General features: G+C 40.4%; 1 protein-coding gene across 1 annotated transcript in view; it reads right to left on the reverse strand.

Annotated features, from left to right (window-relative positions):
• Positions 1-5,506, reverse strand: part of LOC123499365 (cadherin-89D-like) — a 47,557-nt gene extending 42,051 nt beyond the window's left edge. The window contains 2 exon segments of the mRNA XM_045247279.1: positions 3,558-3,889; positions 5,421-5,506. The gene's annotated coding sequence lies outside the window, so the exon portion shown is untranslated.
• Between the last annotated feature and the right edge of the window lie 3,217 nt (positions 5,507-8,723).

Here is an 8,723-nt window from a genome sequence, read left to right on the forward strand (position 1 = left end):
TTCTTCCTCCTCTCCTCGCAGGACGTGAAGGAAGCCACACCCTCTCACCCTTCCTTCCTTCCTTCCTTTCCCCCTCCTCCTCCTCTTTCTCTCCTCCTTTGTCCCTCCTTCCTCTCTTCCTCTCTCTCTCTCTCCTCCAGTCTCCTTTCTTCTCTCCCTCTTTACACGCGACATTATTTTCCTTTCTCTCTCTCTCTCTCTCTCTCTCTCTCTCTCTCTCTCTCTCTCTCTCTCTCTCTCTCTCTCTCTCTCTCTCTAATGGCGGCATGAATAAGTCAAGAATCATGCCTCCCTCTTCAATTTTCCCTCCAGACTCGCCCTTCTTGCATTATTGATGTGTGTACTCTGTTACTCACCACCACCACCACCACCACCACCACTACCTCTGCTACCAATGTCACCACCACCATCGCCACCATTACCATCACTGTTGTTACCTCCATGACTGTCTTTCGCGATTCCTTCCTCACTACGACTACCATTATTATCATCGTCATCGCTATCATCATTACTTATATAACTGCTACTAATACTACTAATGTTACTATCGCTGTCACTATTACGGTTTTCTATAGGTGTTTGTATTATATCAACTACTACTTCTACTTCTACTACTACTACTACTACTGTTACTACTACTACTACTACTACTACTACTACTACTACTATTACTACTACTACTGCTACTACTACTATTACTACCACAACTACTTCTACTGCTGCTACTACTGCTACTACTACCACAACTACTTCTACTGCTGCTACTACTACTACTACTACTACTGCTGTTCCTACTACTGTGTATTTATCCTTCTTCGTGATTCGTCTTCTTCCTGTCCTACTTTCTCCCTCACTTCCTCTCCTTTCTTTCCTCCGTTCCACCTATCCTTCCCCTCCCTTCTCTCCCTTCCTCCCTCCCTCCTTCCTCCCTCCTCGGCATCCGCTATCTATTTCCTCTCCTTCATTCTCATTTTGATCATCCATCCGGCAGTTCTAAAAGATATTCTCTCTCTCTCTCTCTCTCTCTCTCTCTCTCTCTCTCTCTCTCTCTCTCTCTCTCTCTCTCTCTCTCTCTCTCTCTCTTAAAGATCTGACCTTGCGTTCATAAATTTCTTGCCAAAACTTTCACTTCGGTTCTCAAAAGTCGATCTTAGGTTTTGTGATGTTAGTGACGGTGCAGAAGAGAGAGAGAGAGAGAGAGAGAGAGAGAGAGAGAGAGAGAGAGAGAGAGAGAGAGAGAATGATAGTTATTATCTTATAAAAGAATCGATATTTTTTGTTTTTCAAGGTCTAGGAAAAAAGTTTCTATTTTGAAATGACACAGTGAAATAGTTGTACATTTCACGTCGTAAATCATTCTATACCTCTTTTCTCGACCATTATTATAAGTAAGTATATAAAAACTGTATCCTATAAATATTTTTCTATCTACACACACAGGCAATCATGTATGGATAGGGCCAGGCAGCACCAAACACACACACACACACACACACACACACACACACACACACACACACACACACACACACACACACACACACACACACACACACACACACACACACACACACACACACACACACGTCATTTACACTCTTATAGACAGTTTTATGGACCACCTCACTGTATGACTTTCTCCAAACACAAAATAAAGTAACAATTCTCAGTTCTACACCTTTTTCAACACCGTCAGCACCAGATGGAAAGAGAAACAAACGCTAGAATGAATTATTATATTAATTCCCTCTTGTTTCCCAGCTAACCGCCGCTGCCAATAAAGCTCATGGTGAAAATTTATAGAAAGCATCGCGCATCGTCAACCTCGCCTGTACGATATCGACTTGCTACATGGAAACACAAAAAATATGCACACCAGCGCCAGGAAATTCCCCTTGTAAACCGACAGTTATCCTTTATAAAATACAAGCTTACATTTTTTCTCTTTTTTTTTCTCCTGTCTATATTTTCATGGGTGGGAGTTTTACGGAGGCTTGCCTGGGGAAAATGTTTAGGGAAAAACTTAAACTCTCGTACGTTTTCATGTCGTTTATCGATCGGTTCCTGTCCAGCGACTCACACCTGTCAGCCCCCCTCTCGCCCTCCCTCTCCCTCTCTCTCTCTCTCTCTCTCTCTCTCTCTCTCTCTCTCTCTCTCTCTCCCCTGCTTACCAGCCGTCCCTTATTGCCCTCCCCCCACCTTCACATGTTTCTCCCCTCCACCCTTCTTCACCTGTCATTCCCCCATTCCCCATTCCCTCTCCCTTAACACGTATACACATACATATATAACTGTTTACCTACACACGTACAACATCTTTCATAATGCACGATGTTCTTCCAGTCTCGTTTGCGCATCGTTCATAATGAGCGAGTGACGTACAGTATTTCTCTTATACGGTTTGTTTTTCCTTTACTGTTTTCAAAGGCCACTGAGACGATTTGTCGGGCTATTATCATATTATTTTTTTTCCTCATTAAGTTCAGAAACCTTGTCAAAACATCTCTAGATATATGAAAACAGCTGAAAAATCTTAATAATTTCCACTGTACCCCTTGAAACTGTGTACAAAAGACGATTAAACAGTATACGAGTCTATTTCCTCATCAGTAATCCCAAATCCTTACCTGAATACCTGTAGTAACACGAAAACAATTGAAAAACCCTATAATTATTACAAAAAACCGTGAAAATGTCAAAAGAAGACGTCGAAATGATTACGAATACGTTCCCTTGAGTCTTGTCTCTCTCTCCTCTTCAAGTCCTTCTCTCTATAATCAATAAACAGTCACGCAGAAACCGAGAGAAGTACTTTGCGTGACTAGACCATCCACCTCCTGTCCTCTACCTCCCTCTAGCTAACCCCTCGTACTTCTCCCCTCTCTGCACCCTCTCCAACCCTGCCCCTTCCCTTCCCCTTCTTCGCCTCCCTTTCCGCGTACACCGAGCTATATAGGAGGTTCTCAATCTAGTCACGCATCCAGAAAAGCGCAATTTGTTTATGAGTTTTGAGCGTGGTAAGCCCGAAGTTTGTTGTGTTTCCTAGAATGACAACGTGCCGTATTTGGTGTGTGTAAGTTTCATGATTTTTTGTAGTATAATCAACTTTTTTTTTCCTTATTATTTTCTTGTTCTTGTTTTCTTAGTGTTTTTTTGTGTCTGTCTGTCAGTTTCATCTTTTTTTTCTATTTTATTACCCATTTCTTTGTTTGTCTTAATTCATTTATTTTATTGTTCTCGCTTATTTTTTTTTTTAAGTCGATACGATGCATACGAGAAAACAGCTATCCCTCTCTCCATTCATTCAATAACTTAGCTATACACAAATACGTATTCTCTCGCGTACATCATCTCGCTAATCATTTTAAGTTTTTTTTTTTTTTATTCCATGTGTCAATGAGATGCAGTGAATACAGTAACAGTAATAATAAAGATAACTGATGATGAAGACCGAGAAAAGGAAGAAGAAACAAGATGCACTGAAAAAACAAAACAATAACAATGATGACAATGACAATAATAATCCTAACAGAAATCAAATCAGGAATTAGACTTACCTGTTCAATAGCCGCTGTCGGGGATGAGGACCATCACCAGGCACGCGGAGGTCACCAGGTAAAAAGGGCACTTGCTATGAGTATCAATCACAAAGGTCACCAGTCCCCCAAAAGGCGCGCTGAGGTGACCGTCACTAGTTCATTTTGGTTTCAGTTCACGATCCGATGCTTTCGTCCTTCCTCCACCTCCTTTTCCTCTTTCTTTTTCTAGTTTTTCTTTCTTTTTCCCGGTTTTTTTTTTTTTTTTTTTTACTTTCAGATTTCAATGTCATAAATTATTTCTCGGTTCCTTTCACTTATCTTTTTCAATACAGTCACTTTACCTGGAATATCTAGATTCAAACACCAATTAATAAAAAAAAACAGAAAGAAAATATTAATGATACTCAAATCAAAAGCTGCCACACACAATATAATTAACAAATACAATAAACTCACTCAAAATTACCCGGAATAGAAAACGCCAAATACACTGCAACAACTCATCTCGCTGTAAATTATTTGTAAATGTTACGATATAATTACAAATGCCACTATGAAGCAGAGCAAGAAAAAAAAAGGTGAAAAACAAATCACTTTTTTTTATATCGTCCTGCGCAATGCCCTGTCGGATGCTGCAATACTCGAAGGACCCACCCACACCCTGCCAGGTCACCCATTGAAACACCAGGCACGCAGGGTTCAAGAGGAGGCCACACACCCACCTATCCGCCCACTGCCTGCACTTAAATGCCACACACACACACACACACACACACACACACACACACACTGTCAGCAAATGAAAACAAACACACGGGGAAGTGAAAAGGAGGTAAGGATAAATAGCGTTGCTGAGGAGAGATAAAGGTAAAGGAAGAGAGAGATAACTACGAGACGAGACCATCAAGAACAGGAAAGAGACGGATAGATGAGAAGAAGGTTATGAGTGAAGAGAAAGATTGAAAGTTCTCTAAATACAAGCATTTCAAACAGGAAAGTTAAGAGGTCCATCAAAAACTCGTCCATAAATCTTGCATCGCGTATGGCTTTACTACACAAACACCCCACTCGTCGGTTCACCCTCCGCGGTCTCTGCCAAAGGAACCGCCGTCGCCGCCGCTTCGTGCTTAACACAATTAAGGGTCGCAGAGGCGTGAAGCGTGCACTTAAATCCATCCCACCTCCTCCGGAACTAGGAAGTACAGGCGCTATGAGAGGATTAGGGGTCGTGCATTGCCTGGGACGCGGAGACAAGAAAATATAGGAGTAGTTTGTCATTCATCTGTGAAACACGCAATGTCTTCCGCCTCAGTGACACCAAGCAGCTTCTTCCTTCTACGTTCTGCCAGTTACTTAACGGTAGTGGGTTAGAATGAACAAAATTAACACTAGCAGTGTCGATGGATAGGGGCAAGGTCAGGGTGGTTATGAAAGTGGGCGGTAAAGTCATGGGTGGAATGGTGGGTTCACGTCTTGTAATATCAGAGACCGGGTTGTCGTTTTCCCCACACTGCCCATCAGCCTCAGCCTCCGCCTCCTCCCCCTCCCGCGCATGTGTTATACCTAAAGGTCATGAGTTCTGTGTTTCAGAGTGCATCTCTTGACTCTGTATCGGTAGTTACTTGTGATCGAGTAGTGATGATAACGCGGCGGTAGTTTTTTTTTTTTTTTTCACGCAGCTGCAGACGTTTGAACGCGGTAACGTCAATTTTCAAACACAGCGAGTATCAAGCGACTCAAAGTGAAGTTCTCATAATAGTCATTACATGTGTTGTTCACATGCCTCGAGTACTGACGTCTGTAATTCACACTCTGCCACTAAATCTTGCAGATGATGCTACACATTCACACTTCACGAGAGTGCACCACTTGTGTTGTCACCTTGTCACAGGCAGTGGAGGGAGCAGCACACGTAGCCACCCACACCTCGCAGTGGCCACACGTGCACAGCTTACCGCGCGTTGCCCCGTGCTGCGCGTGCTGGTGCTCGCGCCGCGCCCTCCTACTCTTCCTCGCTGCCAGACGCAACAACAGCATCCGTTGTCTTCGTTGATTCAAGAACTTGCTGAGCGTCATTGCACTGAAAGAACTGAACATGAACTTATGAGGAGTCATGTCTCCAATGCAAAAGTATTCGTCTCAAAAACTGTAAGTCTTGAAACACCGTCGCTGCCGCAAGGCCTGTTGTTATTTATTCATTTTGAGTCATTAATAAAAAAATTCTTAGTAACGATTGATGACGTGACTTTCAGATCTGAGACAATTATAAAAAATAAAAAAAAATAATTAAGCCATTATCTTGGCTGTCCGGTGGTTGCACCCTCGCTTTTATGCCGTATTCAGAAACACTTTGCTCCTTCACCAGTCTGTGCCTAAACAATGAATATAATGAAGACTTTGAAAACAATTTCATGGAGGAGTTGTGACTGTGTCGAAAATCTAATATGGCCTAATGACCGCAGGATGTTCAGAATTTACACACTGAATTCTTTTTTTTTTTTTTTTTATTATTTGACATACGAAACCGATATCCAGGAGAGAGAGAGAGAGAGAGAGAGAGAGAGAGAGAGAGAGAGAGAGAGAGAGAGAGTTGACATTGTTTTGATATTCAACAAAAACCTATAACTAGTTACATTCTATAATAGGATCCAGACTAGCTCCGTTTTGTTTCTTGAAGAAATAACCATTTTGTCATTTTATCTACATTTTAATGATTTATGTCAGAACGCCTATAATTGTTTTGGTATTCATTTCAAGACTTAGAAAATATGAAGACATGTATCCAGTAACAATATCCAATAAGATCTTTACCAACAATGCATACTTTCATTTTTAATGTATCTAATTAAGTTATTAAAACTAAAAATCTAGTTTCTTAATACGACGACGAATTTCTATTTTCTTTATTTCTCTGGAAAGTAAAAATTTTCCTTATTCAGAAATTGTAATAGAATCTAGTCTGGTTGTATTTTGTTTCTCAGCATTATATTTTTGTAGTCCCTTTCGTAAAATATATAAATCTTCCCTAAATATTTCGTTTTTGTTAACGGATTCTGTATTATTTTTGTATTTTGTGCATCAGTCAAAAATATAGGAAATCAGAAAATGCGATATATTCTTGTCTGGGTGTCTTAATTCTTTCTTCTTGTGATTTTTAAAATGAAGTTACGTTACGTAAATATACGCACCGAGAGTAACTCCCCTCCCTTCGTATTTGCTTGTATATGTAGCGAAACTTCTGGCTGTTTCTAGTCTCAGACGTGAAGTATAACCTGAATGGCAATGTCTTAATATAGAAGTCCCTCCAGCTCTCCACATTTCCTAGCTCCCCTTTCGCTGCTCTTTCACGTAGCTGATTTGACGTCACATCTATCAAGCCACGCTATTGGTCAACAGCGCACGTACACACACACGCTCTTCCTATTCTCTTCTTCATTATTATATTTTCACTTCCCTTATTCATTATCATTCTCATTTCCATTTTCCCATATTCCCTTATTCGTTATCCTCTTCCTCCCTATTCGTTATCCATTTTCTACCTGCTGTTTTATTACAGTTTCCTTCCATTTTCCCATTCATTTTCATTCTCATTACCATTTTGAACTATTCCCTTATTCGTTATCCTTTCTTTATTCATTATCTATTTTTCTTCCTATCTGTTGTTTTCTTATCATTTCCTCCTATTCCCTTATTCATTATTACATTTTCATTCCCATTTCCTCCTATTCCTCTATTCATTATCCATTTTTCTTTCTGTCTCATTTTATTCTCATTTCCTCCTTTTATTATCCATTTTCTCTATTTGTTATTTATTTTTTCTATTTCTTGTTTTATTCTCATTCCCTCCATTTATTATTTCTATTCTTTCCCTTCTTAACCAATAGGCAATGGCGTGGCTTCATATACTGCATGCGACATCAAATCAGCTGTGTGAATGAACTGCAAAGAGGGAGTCAGGAAATGAGAAAGCTGGAGGGATGTCTATATCAGGACAGTGCCACCTAAATAAGCCAATTGAATAGATAAGCAGCTCCCAACATGCCTCGAATAGGGCTTAAGTAAATAAGGTGCAGCCCCATTCAAAGTGCCAGCCTGGCCCTGGCAAACAGGACAGACAATGACCACTGAGGATTCCTTCTCTCCAGCCTCCCAGCGTCCTTCCATCCATTTGCAGAGCATATTTTTTCAATTTCAAGACATTTAACAGACAAAAGTGTAGCATATTGGAGTAAAAGGAGGAGGAGGAAAGAAGGAATGAAGGGGAAAGAGGAGTGGATTGTTGTTGAAGTAGTATGTATTAGTAGGGAAGCAGTGGCCTAATGGACAAGGTGGTGAGCGTGGGATCGGGCAGACATCCATGTGTAGGTTCAAATCCCACCATGTATCACGCATTTGCCATTTGTCAAGTGGTTTAAAGTTACCTACATGTCACCGTGATATCCAGGTTCTAGATGGTTATACCAAAGATACACTTGGGTAATGATATGGGCCCTAATATGGGTACCACTATAAATAAAATTGCCTGTGCCACTAATGGATGGAAGTTTAACAGTGCTTCCATTACTCTTCAGGTTACCTAAGAGTGCTATACTTGGCCAGGACATAAGAAAAAAATTTAAAAAAAGCTGGAAGAGAGAAAATGATAAAAGTGAAGGAAGAAGGAATAGTATGTAGGAGGATTGTAGGAGAGTAGTAATAGCAATATAATGAGGCACTGGGATAGGAAGAACAATAATTATACAGCTTTGTGACTCGTTTCTCATAGATGGGAAGGGAGGAAGGCAAGACTGGTTAGGATTAGTGGGATGGATGTATCTGTATATAGATAGGCAAACACACAAGCGTATAGGGCAAAGAAATGGGAGGAAATGCAGTTTTACATACAGTTTTAGTCTTTTCTTCATTTTCACCATTAAAACAGTGCCGTATGTAAAGTGAGCAGAGTATTAATTTCCTGCCAGACTTTTGTGCTTTCATTTATCTATTTTTTAACGTATCTCTTACTTAAAGTAAAGCAACTGGGTTTTTTTTTATTTACCCAGCTTTCTTGTTACTCTCCCACTCTCAGGAAATGGAACAAGACCAACATGGTGTTGTTAAGGGTCATTTAAGTTTGTCTCCAGTGCACAGCATGAGGAAATGATATGTTTAAATGTTAAGTTTGTTCATCAGATGATTGCATGA

Source organism: Portunus trituberculatus, chromosome 49 (genome assembly GCF_017591435.1).
Source record: "Portunus trituberculatus isolate SZX2019 chromosome 49, ASM1759143v1, whole genome shotgun sequence".
Lineage (NCBI taxonomy): Eukaryota > Metazoa > Arthropoda > Malacostraca > Decapoda > Portunidae > Portunus > Portunus trituberculatus.